This window comes from Poecilia reticulata, chromosome 19, assembly GCF_904066995.2.
Source record: "Poecilia reticulata chromosome 19, P_reticulata-male-v2, whole genome shotgun sequence".
NCBI classification, from domain to species: domain Eukaryota; kingdom Metazoa; phylum Chordata; class Actinopteri; order Cyprinodontiformes; family Poeciliidae; genus Poecilia; species Poecilia reticulata.
In genome coordinates this window covers 18196792-18214520 of record NC_088848.1, presented here as the reverse complement: position 1 = coordinate 18214520, position 17729 = coordinate 18196792, and the positions used below count along the sequence as shown (strand labels likewise).

The 17729-nt window shown below is 42.7% G+C and overlaps 34 non-coding genes across 34 annotated transcripts; all 34 read right to left on the bottom strand.

Annotated features, from left to right (window-relative positions):
• Positions 1-225: 225 nt before the first annotated feature.
• On the bottom strand, positions 226-307 carry trnas-uga (transfer RNA serine (anticodon UGA)). The gene has a single exon. It is a non-coding gene; the product is annotated as a tRNA-Ser (tRNA).
• Positions 308-465: 158 nt separating this feature from the next.
• On the bottom strand, positions 466-547 carry trnas-aga (transfer RNA serine (anticodon AGA)). Its single transcript has one exon. It is a non-coding gene; the product is annotated as a tRNA-Ser (tRNA).
• Positions 548-1183: 636 nt separating this feature from the next.
• On the bottom strand, positions 1184-1265 carry trnas-uga (transfer RNA serine (anticodon UGA)). The gene has a single exon. It is a non-coding gene; the product is annotated as a tRNA-Ser (tRNA).
• Positions 1266-1426: 161 nt separating this feature from the next.
• Positions 1427-1508, bottom strand: trnas-aga (transfer RNA serine (anticodon AGA)). Its single transcript has one exon. It is a non-coding gene; the product is annotated as a tRNA-Ser (tRNA).
• Positions 1509-2145: 637 nt separating this feature from the next.
• trnas-aga (transfer RNA serine (anticodon AGA)) lies at positions 2146-2227 on the bottom strand. The gene has a single exon. It is a non-coding gene; the product is annotated as a tRNA-Ser (tRNA).
• A 631-nt stretch (positions 2228-2858) lies between these two features.
• trnas-uga (transfer RNA serine (anticodon UGA)) lies at positions 2859-2940 on the bottom strand. The gene has a single exon. It is a non-coding gene; the product is annotated as a tRNA-Ser (tRNA).
• Positions 2941-3101: 161 nt separating this feature from the next.
• Positions 3102-3183, bottom strand: trnas-aga (transfer RNA serine (anticodon AGA)). Its single transcript has one exon. It is a non-coding gene; the product is annotated as a tRNA-Ser (tRNA).
• A 638-nt stretch (positions 3184-3821) lies between these two features.
• Positions 3822-3903, bottom strand: trnas-uga (transfer RNA serine (anticodon UGA)). The gene has a single exon. It is a non-coding gene; the product is annotated as a tRNA-Ser (tRNA).
• Positions 3904-4060: 157 nt separating this feature from the next.
• On the bottom strand, positions 4061-4142 carry trnas-aga (transfer RNA serine (anticodon AGA)). The gene has a single exon. It is a non-coding gene; the product is annotated as a tRNA-Ser (tRNA).
• Positions 4143-5017: 875 nt separating this feature from the next.
• Positions 5018-5099, bottom strand: trnas-aga (transfer RNA serine (anticodon AGA)). The gene has a single exon. It is a non-coding gene; the product is annotated as a tRNA-Ser (tRNA).
• Positions 5100-5256: 157 nt separating this feature from the next.
• Positions 5257-5338, bottom strand: trnas-uga (transfer RNA serine (anticodon UGA)). Its single transcript has one exon. It is a non-coding gene; the product is annotated as a tRNA-Ser (tRNA).
• Positions 5339-5973: 635 nt separating this feature from the next.
• trnas-aga (transfer RNA serine (anticodon AGA)) lies at positions 5974-6055 on the bottom strand. Its single transcript has one exon. It is a non-coding gene; the product is annotated as a tRNA-Ser (tRNA).
• A 146-nt stretch (positions 6056-6201) lies between these two features.
• On the bottom strand, positions 6202-6283 carry trnas-aga (transfer RNA serine (anticodon AGA)). The gene has a single exon. It is a non-coding gene; the product is annotated as a tRNA-Ser (tRNA).
• A 408-nt stretch (positions 6284-6691) lies between these two features.
• Positions 6692-6773, bottom strand: trnas-aga (transfer RNA serine (anticodon AGA)). Its single transcript has one exon. It is a non-coding gene; the product is annotated as a tRNA-Ser (tRNA).
• A 637-nt stretch (positions 6774-7410) lies between these two features.
• trnas-aga (transfer RNA serine (anticodon AGA)) lies at positions 7411-7492 on the bottom strand. Its single transcript has one exon. It is a non-coding gene; the product is annotated as a tRNA-Ser (tRNA).
• Positions 7493-8130: 638 nt separating this feature from the next.
• Positions 8131-8212, bottom strand: trnas-uga (transfer RNA serine (anticodon UGA)). The gene has a single exon. It is a non-coding gene; the product is annotated as a tRNA-Ser (tRNA).
• Positions 8213-8372: 160 nt separating this feature from the next.
• Positions 8373-8454, bottom strand: trnas-aga (transfer RNA serine (anticodon AGA)). The gene has a single exon. It is a non-coding gene; the product is annotated as a tRNA-Ser (tRNA).
• Positions 8455-9091: 637 nt separating this feature from the next.
• trnas-uga (transfer RNA serine (anticodon UGA)) lies at positions 9092-9173 on the bottom strand. The gene has a single exon. It is a non-coding gene; the product is annotated as a tRNA-Ser (tRNA).
• Positions 9174-9322: 149 nt separating this feature from the next.
• On the bottom strand, positions 9323-9404 carry trnas-uga (transfer RNA serine (anticodon UGA)). The gene has a single exon. It is a non-coding gene; the product is annotated as a tRNA-Ser (tRNA).
• A 634-nt stretch (positions 9405-10038) lies between these two features.
• Positions 10039-10120, bottom strand: trnas-aga (transfer RNA serine (anticodon AGA)). The gene has a single exon. It is a non-coding gene; the product is annotated as a tRNA-Ser (tRNA).
• A 157-nt stretch (positions 10121-10277) lies between these two features.
• Positions 10278-10359, bottom strand: trnas-uga (transfer RNA serine (anticodon UGA)). The gene has a single exon. It is a non-coding gene; the product is annotated as a tRNA-Ser (tRNA).
• A 158-nt stretch (positions 10360-10517) lies between these two features.
• On the bottom strand, positions 10518-10599 carry trnas-aga (transfer RNA serine (anticodon AGA)). Its single transcript has one exon. It is a non-coding gene; the product is annotated as a tRNA-Ser (tRNA).
• Positions 10600-11233: 634 nt separating this feature from the next.
• Positions 11234-11315, bottom strand: trnas-aga (transfer RNA serine (anticodon AGA)). Its single transcript has one exon. It is a non-coding gene; the product is annotated as a tRNA-Ser (tRNA).
• A 636-nt stretch (positions 11316-11951) lies between these two features.
• trnas-uga (transfer RNA serine (anticodon UGA)) lies at positions 11952-12033 on the bottom strand. The gene has a single exon. It is a non-coding gene; the product is annotated as a tRNA-Ser (tRNA).
• Positions 12034-12194: 161 nt separating this feature from the next.
• On the bottom strand, positions 12195-12276 carry trnas-uga (transfer RNA serine (anticodon UGA)). Its single transcript has one exon. It is a non-coding gene; the product is annotated as a tRNA-Ser (tRNA).
• Positions 12277-12434: 158 nt separating this feature from the next.
• trnas-aga (transfer RNA serine (anticodon AGA)) lies at positions 12435-12516 on the bottom strand. Its single transcript has one exon. It is a non-coding gene; the product is annotated as a tRNA-Ser (tRNA).
• A 637-nt stretch (positions 12517-13153) lies between these two features.
• On the bottom strand, positions 13154-13235 carry trnas-aga (transfer RNA serine (anticodon AGA)). Its single transcript has one exon. It is a non-coding gene; the product is annotated as a tRNA-Ser (tRNA).
• Positions 13236-14109: 874 nt separating this feature from the next.
• Positions 14110-14191, bottom strand: trnas-uga (transfer RNA serine (anticodon UGA)). Its single transcript has one exon. It is a non-coding gene; the product is annotated as a tRNA-Ser (tRNA).
• A 636-nt stretch (positions 14192-14827) lies between these two features.
• Positions 14828-14909, bottom strand: trnas-uga (transfer RNA serine (anticodon UGA)). Its single transcript has one exon. It is a non-coding gene; the product is annotated as a tRNA-Ser (tRNA).
• A 635-nt stretch (positions 14910-15544) lies between these two features.
• Positions 15545-15626, bottom strand: trnas-uga (transfer RNA serine (anticodon UGA)). Its single transcript has one exon. It is a non-coding gene; the product is annotated as a tRNA-Ser (tRNA).
• Positions 15627-15784: 158 nt separating this feature from the next.
• trnas-uga (transfer RNA serine (anticodon UGA)) lies at positions 15785-15866 on the bottom strand. The gene has a single exon. It is a non-coding gene; the product is annotated as a tRNA-Ser (tRNA).
• Positions 15867-16500: 634 nt separating this feature from the next.
• trnas-uga (transfer RNA serine (anticodon UGA)) lies at positions 16501-16582 on the bottom strand. Its single transcript has one exon. It is a non-coding gene; the product is annotated as a tRNA-Ser (tRNA).
• Positions 16583-17217: 635 nt separating this feature from the next.
• Positions 17218-17299, bottom strand: trnas-uga (transfer RNA serine (anticodon UGA)). The gene has a single exon. It is a non-coding gene; the product is annotated as a tRNA-Ser (tRNA).
• Positions 17300-17455: 156 nt separating this feature from the next.
• trnas-uga (transfer RNA serine (anticodon UGA)) lies at positions 17456-17537 on the bottom strand. The gene has a single exon. It is a non-coding gene; the product is annotated as a tRNA-Ser (tRNA).
• Positions 17538-17729: the final 192 nt, after the last annotated feature.

The following is a 17729-nucleotide window of genomic DNA, read 5'->3' as shown; positions in this document are numbered from 1 at the left end:
ATTGTTAGAAATTCGTTAGGAACTAGATTGACGGCCAGTCGGCAGCGGGTGCAGCCACAACAACCCGAAAAGTAACAAAGTTAAGACACCAGGAGACAAAACTGGATTTATAGCAAAAAATAAGAAGTGGTCACTTCTTCAATTTTGGATTGCAGGTTCTATTCCCCCCGGCACCCTCTGAGGTGTAGACTGGCATATATACTGCTTATCAAATGTAATGCTAAACATTGTTGGCAGGATTCAAACCTGCGCAGGGAGACCCCAATGGATTTCAAGTCCATCGCCTTAACCACTCGGCCACAACAACCCGAAAAGTAACAAAGTTAAGACACCAGGAGACAAAACTGGATTTATAGCAAAAAATAAGAAGTGGTCACTTCAATCTTGGATTGCAGGTTCTATTCCCCCCTGCACCCTCTGAGGTGATGACTGGCATATATACTGCTAATCAAATGTAATGCTAAACGTTGTTGGCAGGATTCGAACCTGCGCGGGGAGACCCCAATGGATTTCTAGTCCATCGCCTTAACCACTCGGCCACAACAACCCACATACCTAAAATATAATGACACCAGGAGACACCAATGGATTTATAAGAAAAAATAAGAAGTGGTCACTTCTTCAATCTCGGATTGCATGTTCTATACTACCCCTGAACGGGTTTATTTATTGCTAATCAAACACAGCACTAAACATTGTTGGCAGGATTCAAACCTACGCGGGGAGACCCCAATGGATTTCTAGTTCTTCGCCTTAACCAGTCGGCCACAACAACGCACGAACTAACTCTTACTACGCCATTAGACACCAATGGATTCATCGGACAAAAGCCTAAAAATTGCTGTGGTCTTCAATCTCTGATTGGAGGACCTTTTTACTCTCTGTGCTCTCTAAAACTAGACTGGCAGAAATTTTATCCATCAAATATTACCAAAGCACTCAACGTTGGTGGCGAAATTCAAACCTGCGCAGTGAGACTCCAATGGATTTCAAATCCATCGCCTTCACCACTCGTTCACAACAACCCACAAAGTAACAAAGTTAAGACACCAGGAGACAAAACTGGATTTATAGCAAAAAATAAGAAGTGGTCACTTCAATCTTGGATTGCAGGTTCTATTCCTCCCTGCACCCTCTGAGGTGTAGACTGACATATATACTGCTAATCAAATGTAATGCTAAACGTTGTTGGCAGGATTCGAACCTGCGTGGGGAGACCCCAATGGATTTCAAGTCCATCGCCTTAACCACTCGGCCACAACAACCCGAAAAGTAACAAAGTTAAGACACCAGGAGACAAAACTGGATTTATAGCAAAAAGTAAGAAGTGGTCACTACTTCTATTTTTAATTGCAGGTTCTATTCCCCCCTGCCCCATTTGAGGTGATGACTGGCATATATACTGCTAATCAAATGTAATGCTAAACGTTGTTGGCAGGATTCGAACCTGCGTGGGGAGACCCCAATGGATTTCTAGTCCATCGCCTTAACCACTCGGCCACAACAACCCACATACCTAATATATTATGACACCAGGAGACACCAATGGATTTATAAGAAAAAATAAGAAGTGGTCACTTCTTCAATCTCGGATTGCATGTTCTATACTACCCCTGAACGGGTTTATTTATTGCTAATCAAACACAGCACTAAACATTGTTGGCAGGATTCAAACCTACGCGGGGAGACCCCAATGGATTTCTAGTTCTTCGCCTTAACCAGTCGGCCACAACAACGCACGAACTAACTCTTACTACGCCATTTGACACCAATGGATTCATCGGACAAAAGCCTAAAAATTGCTGTGGTCTTCAATCTCTGATTGGAGGACCTTTTTACTCTCTGTGCTCTCTAAAACTAGACTGGCAGAAATTTTATCCATCAAATATTACCAAAGCACTCAACGTTGGTGGTGAAATTCAAACCTGCGCAGTGAGACTCTAACGGATTTTAAATCCATCGCCTTCACCACTCGTTCACAACAACCCACAAAGGAACAAAGTTAAGACACCAGGAGACAAAACTGGATTTATAGCAAAAAATAAGAAGTGGTCACTACTTAAATTTTTTATTGGAGGTTCTATTCCCCCTGCCCCTCTGAGGTGTAGACTGGCATATATACTGCTAATCAAATGTAATGCTAAACGTTGTTGGCAGGATTCGAACCTGCGCGGGGAGACCCCAATGGATTTCTAGTCCAACGCCTTAACCACTCGGCCAATACAACCCACATACCTAATATATTATGACACCAGATGACACCAATGGATTTATAAGAAAAAGAAGTGGTCACTTCTTCAATCTCGGATTGCATGTTCTATACTACCCCTGAACGGGTTTATTTATTGCTAATCAAACACAGCACTAAACATTGTTGGCAGGATTCAAACCTACGCGGGGAGACCCCAATGGATTTCTAGTTCTTCGCCTTAACCAGTCGGCCACAACAACGCACGAACTAACTCTTACTACGCCATTAGACACCAATGGATTCATCGGACAAAAGCCTAAAAATTGCTGTGGTCTTCAATCTCTGATTGGAGGACCTTTTTACTCTCTGTGCTCTCTAAAACTAGACTGGCAGAAATTTTATCCATCAAATATTACCAAAGCACTCAAAGTTGGTGGCGAAATTCAAACCTGCGCAGTGAGACTCCAACGGATTTTAAATCCATCGCCTTCACCACTCGTTCACAACAACCCACAAAGGAACAAAGTTAAGACACCAGGAGACAAAACTGGATTTATAGCAAAAATAAGAAGTGGTCACTTCAATCTTGGATTGCAGGTTCTATTCCCCCCTGCCCCCTCTGAGGTGATGACTGGCATATATACTGCTAATCAAATGTAATGCTAAACGTTGTTGGCAGGATTCGAACCTGCGCAGGGAGACCCCAATGGATTTCAAGTCCATCGCCTTAACCACTCGGCCACAACAACCCGAAAAGTAACAAAGTTAAGACACCAGGAGACAAAACTGGATTTACAGCAAAAAATAAGAAGTGGTCACTACTTAAATTTTTTATTGGAGGTTCTATTCCACCCTGCCCCCTCTGAGGTGTAGACTGGCATATATACTGCTAATCAAATGTAATGCTAAACGTTGTTGGCAGGATTCGAACCTGCGCGGGGAGACCGCAATGGATTTCTAGTCCATCGCCTTAACCACTCGGCCACAACAACCCACATACCTAAAAAATAATGACACCAGGAGACACCAATGGATTTATAAGAAAAAATAAGAAGTGGTCACTTCTTCAATCTCGGATTGCATGTTCTATACTACCCCTGAACGGGTTTATTTATTGCTAATCAAACACAGCACTAAACATTGTTGGCAGGATTCAAACCTACGCGGGGAGACCCTAATGGATTTCTAGTTCTTCGCCTTAACCAGTCGGCCACAACAACGCACGAACTAACTCTTACTACGCCATTAGACACCAATGGATTCATCGGACAAAAGCCTAAAAATTGCTGTGGTCTTCAATCTCTGATTGGAGGACCTTTTTACTCTCTGTGCTCTCTAAAACTAGACTGGCATAAATTTTATCCATCAAATATTACCAAAGCACTCAACGTTGGCTGCGAAATTCAAACCTGCGCAGTGAGACTCAAACGGATTTTAAATCCATCGCCTTCACCACTCGTTCACAACAACCCACAAAGGAACAAAGTTAAGACACCGGGAGACAAAACTGGATTTATAGCAAAAATAAGAAGTGGTCACTTCTTCAATTTTGAATTGCAGGTTCTATTCCCCCCTGCCTTCTCTGAGGTGATGACTGGCATATATACTGCTAATCAAATGTAATGCTAAACGTTGTTGGCAGGATTCGAACCTGCGCAGGGAGACTCCAATGGATTTCAAGTCCATCGCCTTAACCACTCGGCCACAACAACCCGAAAAGTAACAAAGTTAAGACACCAGGAGACAAAACTGGATTTATAGCAAAAATAAGAAGTGGGCACTTCAATCTTGGATTGCAGGTTCTATTCCCCCCTGCACCCTCTGAGGTGATGACTGGCATATATACTGCTAATCAAATGTAATGCTAAACGTTGTTGGCAGGATTCGAACCTGCGCAGGGAGACCCCAATGGATTTCTAGTCCATCGCCTTAACCACTCGGCCACAACAACCCACATACCTAAAAAATAATGACACCAGGAGACACCAATGGATTTATAAGAAAAAATAAGAAGTGGTCACTTCTTCAATCTCGGATTGCATGTTCTATACTACCCCTGAAAGGGTTTCTTTATTGCTAATCAAACACAGCACTAAACATTGTTGGCAGGATTCAAACCTACTTGGGGAGACCCCAATGGATTTCTAGTTCTTCGCCTTAACCAGTCGGCCACAACAACGCACGACCTTACTCTTACTTCGCCATTCGACACCAATGGATTCATCGGACAAAAGCCTAAAATTGCTGTGATCTTCAATCTCTGATTGGAGGACCTTTAAACTCTCTGTGCTCTCTAAAACTAGACTGGCATAAATTTTATCCATCAAATATTACCAAAGCACTCAACGTTGGTGGCGAAATACAAACCTGCGCAGTGAGACTCCAACGGATTTTAAATCCATCGCCTTCACCACTCGTTCACAACAACCCACAAAGGAACAAGTTAAGACACCAGGAGACAAAACTGGATTAATAGCAAAAATAAGAAGGGGTCACTTGTTCAATTTTGGATTGGAGGTTCTATTCCCTCCTGTCCCCTCTGAGGTGTAGACTGACATATATACTGCTAATCGAATGTAAGGCTAAACATTGTTGGCAGGATTCAAACCTACGCGGGGAGACCCTAATGGATTTCTAGTTCTTCGCCTTAACCACTCGTTCACAACAACCCACAAAGAAACAAAGTTAAGACACCAGGAGACAAAACTGGATTTATAGCAAAAATAAGAAGTGGTCACTTCAATCTTTTATTGCAGGTTCTATTCCCCCCTGCCCCCTCTGAGGTGATGACTGGCATATATACTGCTAATCAAATGTAATGCTAAACGTTGTTGGCAGGATTCGAACCTGCGCAGGGAGACCCCAATGGATTTCTAGTCCATCGCCTTAACCACTCGGCCACAACAACCCGAAAAGTAACAAAGTTAAGACACCAGGAGATAAAACTGGATTTACAGCAAAAAATAAGAAGTGGTCACTTCAATCTTGGATTGCAGGTTCTATTCCCCCTGCACCCTCTGAGGTGATGACTGGCATATATACTGCTAATCAAATGTAATGCTAAACGTTGTTGGCAGGATTCGAACCTGCGCGGGGAGACCCCAATGGATTTCAAGTCCATCGCCTTAACCACTCGGCCACAACAACCCACATACCTAATATATTATGTCACCAGATGACACCAATGGATTTATTAGAAAAAAGAAGGAGTCACTTCTTCAATCTCGGATTGCATGTTCTATACTACCCCTGAACGGGTTTATTTATTGCTAATCAAACACAGCACTAAACATTGTTGGCAGGATTCAAACCTACGCGGGGAGACCCTAATGGATTTCTAGTTCTTCGCCTTAACCAGTCGGCCACAACAACGCACGAACTAACTCTTACTACGCCATTAGACACCAATGGATTCATCGGACAAAAGCCTAAAAATTGCTGTGGTCTTCAATCTCTGATTGGAGGACCTTTTTACTCTCTGTGCTCTCTAAAACTAGACTGGCATAAATTTTATCCATCAAATATTACCAAAGCACTCAACGTTGGTGGCGAAATTCAAACCTGCGCAGTGAGACTCCAACGGATTTTAAATCCATCGCCTTAACCACTCGGCCGCAACAACCCACTAAGTAACAAACTTAAGACACCAGGAGACAAAACTGGATTTATAGCAAAAATAAGAAGTGGGCACTACTTCTATTTTGGATTGCAGGTTCTATTCCCCCCTGCCCCATTTGAGGTGATGACTGGCATATATACTGCTAATCAAATGTAATGCTAAATGTTGTTTGCAGGATTCGAAACTGCGCAGGGAGACCCCAATGGATTTCTAGTCCATCGCCTTAACCACTCGGCCACAACAACCCACATACCTAAAAAATAATGACACCAGGAGACACCAATGGATTTATAAGAAAAAATAAGAAGTGGTCACTTCTTCAATCTCGGATTGCATGTTCTATACTACCCCTGAACGGGTTTATTTATTGCTAATCAAACACAGCACTAAACATTGTTGGCAGGATTCAAACCTACGCGGGGAGACCCCAATGGATTTCTAGTTCTTCGCCTTAACCACTCGGCCACAACAACCCACGACCTAACTCTTACTACGCCATTCGACACCAATGGATTCATCGGACAAAAGCCTAAAAATTGCTGTTGTCTTCAATCTCCTATTGGAGGACCTTTTTACTCTGTGCTCTCTAAAACTAGACCGGCAGAAATTTTATCCATCAAATATTACTATAGCACTCAACGTTGGTAACAAAATTCAAACCTGCGAAGGGAGACCCCAACGGATTTTAAATTCATCGCCTTCACCACTCGTTCACAACAACCCACAACGGAACAAAGTTAAGACACCAGGAGACAAAACTGGATTAATAGCAAAATTAAGAAGTGTTCACTTGTTCAATTTTGGATTGGAGGTTCTATTCCCTCCTGCCCCCTCTGAGGTTTAGACTGGCATATATACTGCTAATCAAATGTAATGCTAAACGTTGTTGGCAGGATTCGAACCTGCGTGGGGAGACCCCAATGGATTTCTAGTCCATCGCCTTAACCACTCGGCCACAACAACCCACATACCTAATATATTATGACACCAGGAGACTCCAATGGATTTATAAGAAAAAATAAGAAGTGGTCACTTCTTCAATCTTGGATTGCATGTTCTATACCACCCATGAACGGGTTTATTTATTGCTAATCAAACACAGCACTAAACATTGTTGGCAGGATTCAAACCTACGCGGGGAGACCCCAATGGATTTCGAGTTCTTCGCCTTAACCAGTCGGCCTCAACAACGCACGAACTAACTCTTACTACGCCATTTGACACCAATGGATTCATCGGACAAAAGCCTAAAAATTGCTGTGGTCTTCAATCTCTGATTGGAGGACCTTTTTACTCTCTGTGCTCTCTAAAACTAGACTGGCAGAAATTTTATCCATCAAATATTACCAAAGCACTCAACGTTGGCTGCGAAATTCATACCTGCGCAGTGAGACTCCAACGGATTTTAAATCCATCGCCTTCACCACTCGTTCACAACAACCCACAAAGGAACAAAGTTAAGACACCAGGAGACAAAACTGGATTTATAGCAAAAAATAAGAAGTGGTCACTACTTAAATTTTTATTGGAGGTTCTATTCCCCCTGCCCCCTCTGAGGTGTAGACTGGCATATATACTGCTAATCAAATGTAATGCTAAACGTTGTTGGCAGGATTCGAACCTGCGCGGGGAGACCCCAATGGATTTCTAGTCCAACGCCTTAACCACTCGGCCACAACAACCCACATACCTAATATATTATGACACCAGGAGACACCAATGGATTTATAAGAAAAAATAAGAAGTGGTCACTTCTTCAATCTCGGATTGCATGTTCTATACTACCCCTGAACGGGTTTATTTATTGCTAATCAAACACAGCACTAAACATTGTTGGCAGGATTCAAACCTACGCGGGGAGACCCTAATGGATTTCTAGTTCTTCGCCTTAACCAGTCGGCCACAACAACGCACGAACTAACTCTTACTACGCCATTAGACACCAATGGATTCATCGGACAAAAGCCTAAAAATTGCTGTGGTCTTCAATCTCTGATTGGAGGACCTTTTTACTCTCTGTGCTCTCTAAAACTAGACTGGCATAAATTTTATCCATCAAATATTACCAAAGCACTCAACGTTGGTGGCGAAATTCAAACCTGCGCAGTGAGACTCCAATGGATTTCAAATCCATCGCCTTCACCACTCGTTCACAACAACCCACAAAGTAACAAAGTTAAGACACCAGGAGACAAAACTGGATTTATAGCAAAAATAAGAAGTGGTCACTTCTTCAATCTTGGATTGCAGGTTCTATTCCCCCCGGCACCCTCTGAGGTGTAGACTGGCATATATACTGCTAATCAAATGTAATGCTAAACGTTGTTGGCAGGATTCGAACCTGCGCAGGGAGACCCCAATGGATTTCAAGTCCATCGCCTTAACCACTCGGCCGCGACAACCCACTAAGTAACAAACTTAAGACACCAGGAGACAAAACTGGATTTATAGCAAAAATAAGAAGTGGGCACTACTTCTATTTTTAATTGCAGGTTCTATTCCCCCCTGCCCCATTTGAGGTGATGACTGGCATATATACTGCTAATCAAATGTAATGCTAAATGTTGTTTGCAGGATTCGAAACTGCGCAGGGAGACCCCAATGGATTTCTAGTCCATCGTCTTAACCACTCGGCCACAACAACCCACATACCTAAAAATTAATGACACCAGGAGACACCAATGGATTTATAAGAAAAAATAAGAAGTGGTCACTTCTTCAATCTCGGATTGCATGTTCTATACTACCCCTGAACGGGTTTATTTATTGCTAATCAAACACAGCACTAAACATTGTTGGCAGGATTCAAACCTACGCGGGGAGACCCCAATGGATTTCTAGTTCTTCGCCTTAACCAGTCGGCCACAACAACGCACGAACTAACTCTTACTACGCCATTAGACACCAATGGATTCATCGGACAAAAGCCTAAAAATTGCTGTGGTCTTCAATCTCTGATTGGAGGACCTTTTTACTCTCTGTGCTCTCTAAAACTAGACTGGCATAAATTTTATCCATCAAATATTACCAAAGCACTCAACGTTGGCTGCGAAATTCAAACCTGCGCAGTGAGACTCAAACGGATTTTAAATCCATCGCCTTCACCACTCGTTCACAACAACCCACAAAGTAACAAAGTTAAGACAAAAGGAGACAAAACTGGATTTATAACAAAAAATAAGAAGTGGTCACTTCTTCAATTTTGATTGCAGGTTCTATTCCCCCTGCACCCTCTGAGGTGATGACTGGCATATATACTGCTAATCAAATGTAATGCTAAACGTTGTTGGCAGGATTCAAACCTGCGCAGGGAGACCCCAATGGATTTCAAGTCCATCGCCTTAACCACTCGGCCACAACAACCCAAAAAGTAACAAAGTTAAGACACCAGGAGACAAAACTGGATTTATAGCAAAAAATAAGAAGTGGTCACTTCAATCTTGGATTGCAGGTTCTATTCCCCTCTGCGGTGATGACTGGCATATATACTGCTAATCAAATGTAATGCTAAACGTTGTTGGCAGGATTCGAACCTGCGCAGGGAGACCCCAATGGATTTCAAGTCCATCGCCTTAACCACTCGGCCACAACAACCCACATACCTAATATATTATGACACCAAATGACACCAATGGATTTATAAGAAAAAGAAGTGGTCACTTCTTCAATCTTGGATTGCATGTTCTATACCACCCCTGAAAGGGTTTATTTATTGCTAATCAAACACAGCCCTAAACATTGTTGGCAGGATTCAAACCTACTTGGGGAGACCCCAATGGATTTCTAGTTCTTCGCCTTAACCAGTCGGCCACAACAACGCACGACCTTACTCTTACTTCGCCATTCGACACCAATGGATTCATCGGACAAAAGCCTAAAAATTGCTGTGATCTTCAATCTCTGATTGGAGGACCTTTAAACTCTCTGTGCTCTCTAAAACTAGACTGGCAGAAATTTTATCCATCAAATATTACCAAAGCACTCAACGTTGGTGGCGAAATTCAAACCTGCGCAGTGAGACTCCAACGGATTTTAAATCCATCGCCTTCACCACTCGTTCACAACAACCCACAAAGGAACAAAGTTAAGACACCAGGAGACAAAACTGGATTTATAGCAAAAATAAGAAGGGGTCACTTGTTCAATTTTGGATTGGAGGTTCTATTCCCTCCTGTCCCCTCTGCGGTGATGACTGGCATATATACTGCTAATCAAATGTAATGCTAAACGTTGTTGGCAGGATTCGAACCTGCGCGGGGAGACCCCAATGGATTTCTAGTCCATCGCCTTAACCACTCGGCCACAACAACCCACAAAGGAACAAAGTTAAGACACCAGGAGACAAAACTGGATTTATAGCAAAAATAAGAAGTGGTCACTTCAATCTTTTATTGCAGGTTCTATTCCCCCCTGCACCCTCTGAGGTGATGACTGGCATATATACTGCTAATCAAATGTAATGCTAAACGTTGTTGGCAGGATTCGAACCTGCGTGGGGAGACCCCAATGGATTTCAAGTCCATCGCCTTAACCACTCGGCCACAACAACCTGAAAAGTAACAAAGTTAAGACACCAGGAGACAAAACTGGATTTATAGCAAAAAATAAGAAGTGGTCACTTCAATCTTGGATTGCAGGTTCTATTCCCCCCTGCACCCTCTGAGGTGATGACTGGCATATATACTGCTAATCAAATGTAATGCTAAACGTTGTTGGCAGGATTCGAACCTGCGCGGGGAGACCCCAATGGATTTCTAGTCCATCGCCTTAACCACTCGGCCACAACAACCCACATACCTAATATATTATGACACCAGGAGACACCAATGGATTTATAAGAAAAAATAAGTGGTCACTTCTTCAATCTCGGATTGCATGTTCTATACTACCCCTGAACGGGTTTATTTATTGCTAATCAAACACAGCACTAAACATTGTTGGCAGGATTCAAACCTACGCGGGGAGACCCTAATGGATTTCTAGTTCTTCGCCTTAACCAGTCGGCCACAACAACGCACGAACTAACTCTTACTACGCCATTAGACACCAATGGATTCATCGGACAAAAGCCTAAAAATTGCTGTGGTCTTCAATCTCTGATTGGAGGACCTTTTTACTCTCTGTGCTCTCTAAAACTAGACTGGCATAAATTTTATCCATCAAATATTACCAAAGCACTCAACGTTGGTGGCGAAATTCAAACCTGCGCAGTGAGACTCCAACGGATTTTAAATCCATCGCCTTCACCAATCGTTCACAACAACCCACAAAGGAACAAAGTTAAGACACCAGGAGACAAACTGGATTTATAGCAAAAATAAGAAGTGGGCACTACTTCTATTTTGGATTGCAGGTTCTATTCCCCCCTGCCCCATTTGAGGTGATGACTGGCATATATACTGCTAATCAAATGTAATGCTAAATGTTGTTTGCAGGATTCGAACCTGCGCAGGGAGACCCCAATGGATTTCTAGTCCATCGCCTTAACCACTCGGCCACAACAACCCACATACCTAAAAAATAATGACACCAGGAGACACCAATGGATTTATAAGAAAAAATAAGAAGTGGTCACTTCTTCAATCTCGGGTTGCATGTTCTATACTACCCCTGAGCGGGTTTATTTATTGATAATAAAACACAGCTGTAAACATTGTTGGCAGGATTCAAACCTACGTGGGCAGACCCCAATGGATTTCTAGTTCTTCGCCTTAACCATTCGGCCACAACAACGCACGACCTAACTCTTACTACGCCATTCGACACCAATGGATTCATCGGACAAAAGCCTAAAAATTGCTGTTGTCTTCAATCTCCTATTGGAGGACCTTTTTACTCTGTGCTCTCTAAAACTAGACCGGCAGAAATTTTATCCATCAAATATTACTATAGCACTCAACGTTGGTAACAAAATTCAAACCTGCGAAGGGAGACCCCAACGGATTTTAAATTCATCGCCTTCACCACTCGTTCACAACAACCCACAACGGAACAAAGTTAAGACACCAGGAGACAAAACTGGATTAATAGCAAAATTAAGAAGTGGTCACTTCTTCAATTTCGGATTGCAGGTTCTATTCCCCCCTGCACCCTCTGAGGTTATGACTGGCATATATACTGCTAATCAAATGTAATGCTAAACGTTGTTGGCAGGATTCGAACCTGCGCAGGGAGACCCCAATGGATTTCAAGTCCATCGCCTTAACCACTCGGCCACAACAACCCGAAAAGTAACAAAGTTAAGACACCAGGAGACAAAACTGGATTTATAGCAAAAAATAAGAAGTTGTCACTACTTCAATTTTGGATTGCAGGTTCTATTCCCCCCGGCACCCTCTGAGGTGTAGACTGGCATATATACTGCTAATCAAATGTAATGCTAAACATTGTTGGCAGGATTCAAACCTACGTGGGCAGACCCCAATGGATTTCAAGTCCACCGCCTTAACCACTCGGCCACAACAACCCGAAAAGTAACAAAGTTAAGACACCAGGAGACAAAACTGGATTTATAGCAAAAAATAAGAAGTGGTCACTTCAATCTTGGATTGCAGGTTCTATTCCCCCCTGCACCCTCTGAGGTGATGACTGGCATATATACTGCTAATCAAATGTAATGCTAAACGTTGTTGGCAGGATTCGAACCTGCGCGGGGAGACCCCAATGGATTTCTAGTCCATCGCCTTAACCACTCGGCCACAACAACCCACATACCTAATATATTATGACACCAGGAGACACCAATGGATTTATAAGAAAAAATAAGAAGTGGTCACTTCTTCAATCTTGGATTGCATGTTCTATACTACCCTGAACGGGTTTATTTATTGCTAATCAAACACACCACTAAACATTGTTGGCTGGATTCGAACCTGCGCGGGGAGACCCCAATGGATTTCTAGTTCTTCGCCTTAACCAGTCGGACACAACAACGCACGAACTAACTTTTACTACGCCATTCGACACAAATGGATTCATCGGACAAAAGCCTAAAAATTGCTGTGGTCTTCAATCTCTGATTGGAGGATCTTTTTACTCTCTGTGCTCTCTAAAACTAGACTGGCAGAAATTTTATCCATCAAATATTACCAAAGCACTCAACGTTGGTGGCGAAATTCAAACCTGTGCAATGAGACTCCAACGGATTTTAAATCCATTGCCTTCAACACTCGTTCACAACAACCCACAAAGGAAAAAAGTTAAGACACCAGGAGGCAAAACTGTATTAATAGCAAAATTAAGAAGTATTCACTTGTTCAATTTTGGATTGGAGGTTCTATTCCCTCCTGCCCCCTCTGAGGTTTAGACTGGTATATATACTGATAATCAAACGTAGTACTAAACGTTGTTGGCAGGATTCGAACCTGCCCTGGGAGACCCCAATGGATTTCTAGTCCATCGCCTTAACCACTCGGCCACAACAACCCACATACATAAAAAATAAAGACACCAGGAGACACCAATGGATTTATAAGAAAAAATAAGAAGTGGTCACTTCTTCAATCTCGGGTTGCATGTTCTATACTACCCCTGAGCGGGTTTATTTATTGATAATAAAACACAGCCCTAAACATTGTTGGCAGGATTATAACCTACGTGGGGAGACCCCAATGGATTTCTAGTTCTTCGCCTTAACCAGTCAGCCACAACAACGCACGACCTAACTCTTACTACGCCATTCGACACCAATAGATTTATTGGACAAAAGCCTTAAAATTGCAGTGGTTTTCAATCTCTGATTGGAGGACCTTTTTACTCTCTGTGCTCTCTAAAACTAGACTGGCAGAAATTTTATCCATCAAATATTACCAAAGCACTCAACGTTGGTGGCGAAATTCAAACCTGCGCAGTGAGACTCCAACGGATTTTAAATCCATCGCCTTCACCACTCGTTCACAACAACCCACAAAGTAACAAAGTTAAGACACCAGGAGACAAAACTGGATTTATAGCAAAAATAAGAAGTGGTCACTTCAATCTTGGATTGCAGGTTCTATTCCCCCCTGCCCCCTCTGAGGTGATGACTGGCATATATACTGCTAATCAAATGTAATGCTAAACATTGTTGGCAGGATTCAAACCTACGCGGGGAGACCCTAATGGATTTCTAGTTCTTCGCCTTAACCACTCGTTCACAACAACCCACAAAGGAACAAAGTTAAGACACCAGGAGACAAAACTGGATTTATAGCAAAAATAAGAAGTGGTCACTTCAATCTTGGATTGCAGGTTCTATTCCCCCCTGCCCCCTCTGAGGTGATGACTGGCATATATACTGCTAATCAAATGTAATGCTAAATGTTGTTGGCAGGATTCGAACCTGCGCAGGGAGACCCCAATGGATTTCAAGTCCATCGCCTTAACCACTCGGCCACAACAACCCACATACCTAAAAATTAATGACACCAGGAGACACCAATGGATTTATAAGAAAAAATAAGAAGTGGTCACTTCTTCAATCTCGGATTGCATGTTCTATACTACCCCTGAACGGGTTTATTTATTGCTAATCAAACACAGCAGTAAACATTGTTGGCCGGATTCAAACCTACGCGGGGAGACCCTAATGGATTTCTAGTTCTTCGCCTTAACCAGTCGGCCACAACAACGCACGAACTAACTCTTACTACGCCCTTTCGACACCAATGGATTCATCGGACAAAAGCCTAAAAATTGCTGTGGTCTTCAATCTCTGATTGGAGGATCTTTTTACTCTCTGTGCTCTCTAAAACTAGACTGGCAGAAATTTTATCCATCAAATATTACCAAAGCACTCAACGTTGGTGGCGAAATTCAAACCTGCGCAGTGAGACTCCAACGGATTTTCAATCCATCGCCTTCACCACTCGTTCACAACAACCCACAAAGGAACAAAGTTAAGACACCAGGAGACAAAACTGGATTAATAGCAAAATAAGAAGTGGTCACTTGTTCAATTTTGGATTGGAGGTTCTATTCCCCCTGCCCCTCTGAGGTGTAGATTGGCATATATACTGCTAATCAAATGTAATGCTAAACGTTGTTGGCAGGATTCGAACCTGCGCGGGGAGACCCCAATGGACTTCAAGTCCATCGCCTTAACCACTCGGCCACAACAACCCACATACCTAATATATTATGACACCAGATGACACCAATGGATTTATTAGAAAAAAGAAGTGGTCACTTCTTCAATCTTGGATTGCATGTTCTATACCACCCCTGAACGGGTTTATTTATTGCTAATCAAACACAGCCCTAAACATTGTTGGCAGGATTATAACCTACGTGGGGAGACCCCAATGGATTTCTAGTTCTTCGCCTTAACCAGTCAGCCACAACAACGCACGACCTAACTCTTACTACGCCATTCGACACCAATGGATTCATCGGACAAAAGCCTAAAAATTGCTGTGGTCTTCAATCTCTGATTGGAGGTCCTTTTTACTCTCTGTGCTCTCTAAAACTAGACTGGCAGACATTTTATCCATCAAATATTACCAAAGCACTCAACGTTGGTGGCGAAATTCAAACCTGCGCAGTGAGACTCCAACGGATTTTAAATCCATCGCCTTCACCACTCGTTCACAACAACCCACAAAGGAACAAAGTTAAGACACCAGGAGACAAAACTGGATTAATACCAAAAATAAGAAGTGGTCACTTGTTCAATTTTGGATTGGAGGTTCTATTCCCTCCTGCCCCCTCTGAGGTGTAGACTGACATATATACTGCTAATCGAATGTAATGCTAAACGTTGTTGGCAGGATTTAAACCTACGTGGGCAGACCCCAATGGATTTCAAGTCCATCGCCTTAACCACTCGGCCACAACAACCCGAAAAGTAACAAAGTTAAGACACCAGGAGACAAAACTGGATTTATAGCAAAAAATAAGAAGTGGTCACTTCAATCTTGGATTGCAGGTTCTATTCCCCCCTGCCCCCTCTGAGGTGATGACTGGCATATATACTGCTAATCAAATGTAATGCTAAATGTTGTTGGCAGGATTCGAACCTGCGCAGGGAGACCCCAATGGATTTCAAGTCCATCGCCTTAACCACTCGGCCACAACAACCCACATACCTAATATATTATGACACCAGGAGACACCAATGGATTTATAAGAAAAAATAAGTGGTCACTTCTTCAATCTCGGATTGCATGTTCTATACTACCCCTGAACGGGTTTATTTATTGCTAATCAAACACAGCACTATACATTGTTGGCAGGATTCAAACCTACACGGGGAGACCCCAATGGATTTCTAGTTCTTCGCCTTAACCAGTCGGCCACAAAAAGGCACGAACTAACTCTTACTACGCCATTAGACACCAATGGATTCATCGGACAAAAGCCTAAAAATTGCTGTGGTCTTCAATCTCTGATTGGAGGACCTTTTTACTCTCTGTGCTCTCTAAAACTAGACTGGCATAAATTTTATCCATCAAATATTACCAAAGCACTCAACGTTGGTAACAAAATTCTAACCTGCGCAGTGAGACTCCAACGGATTTTCAATCCATCGCCTTCACCACTCGTTCACAACAACCCACAAAGGAACAAAGTTAAGACACCAGGAGACAAAACTGGATTAATAGCAAAAATAAGAAGTGGTCACTTGTTCAATTTTGGATTGGAGGTTCTATTCCCCCTTCCCCCTCTGAGGTGTAGATTGGCATATATACTGCTAATCAAATGTAATGCTAAACGTCGTTGGCAGGATTCGAACCTGCGTGGGGAGACCCCAATGGACTTCAAGTCCATCGCCTTAACCACTCGGCCACAACAACCCACATACCTAATATATTATGACACCAGGAGACTCCAATGGATTTATTAGAAAAAAGAAGTGGTCACTTCTTCAATCTTGGATTGCATGTTCTATACCACCCCTGAACGGGTTTATTTATTGCTAATCAAACACAGCCCTAAACATTGTTGGCAGGATTATAACCTACGTGGGGAGACCCCAATGGATTTCTAGTTCTTCGCCTTAACCAGTCAGCCACAACAACGCACGACCTAACTCTTACTACGCCATTCGACACCAATGGATTCATCGGACAAAAGCCTAAAAATTGCTGTGGTCTTCAATCTCTGATTGGAGGTCCTTTTTACTCTCTGTGCTCTCTAAAACTAGACTGGCAGACATTTTATCCATCAAATATTACCAAAGCACTCAACGTTGGTGGCGAAATTCAAACCTGCGCAGTGAGACTCCAACGGATTTTAAATCCATCGCCTTCACCACTCGTTCACAACAACCCACAAAGGAACAAAGTTAAGACACCAGGAGACAAAACTGGATTAATACCAAAAATAAGAAGTGGTCACTTGTTCAATTTTGGATTGGAGGTTCTATTCCCTCCTGCCCCCTCTGAGGTGTAGACTGACATATATACTGCTAATCGAATGTAATGCTAAACGTTGTTGGCAGGATTTGAACCTGCGCGGGGAGACTCCAATGGATTTCAAGTCCATCGCCTTAACCACTCGGCCACAACAACCCGAAAAGTAGCAAAGTTAAGACACCAGGAGACAAAACTGGATTTATAGCAAAAATAAGAAGTGGGCACTTCAATCTTGGATTGCAGGTTCTATTCCACCTGCACCCTATGAGGTGATGACTGGCATATATACTGCTAATCAAATGTAATGCTAAATGTTGTTGGCAGGATTCGAACCTGCGCAGGGAGACCCCAATGGATTTCAAGTCCATCGCCTTAACCACTCGGCCACAACAACCCACATATCTAATATATTATGAAACCAGGAGACTCCAATGGATTTATTAGAAAAACGAAGTGGTCACTACTTCAATGTTGGATTGCATGTTCTATACTACCCCTGAACGGGTTTATTTATTGCTAATCAAACACAGCACTAAACATTGTTGGCAGGATTCAAACCTACGCGGGGAGACCCCAATGGATTTCT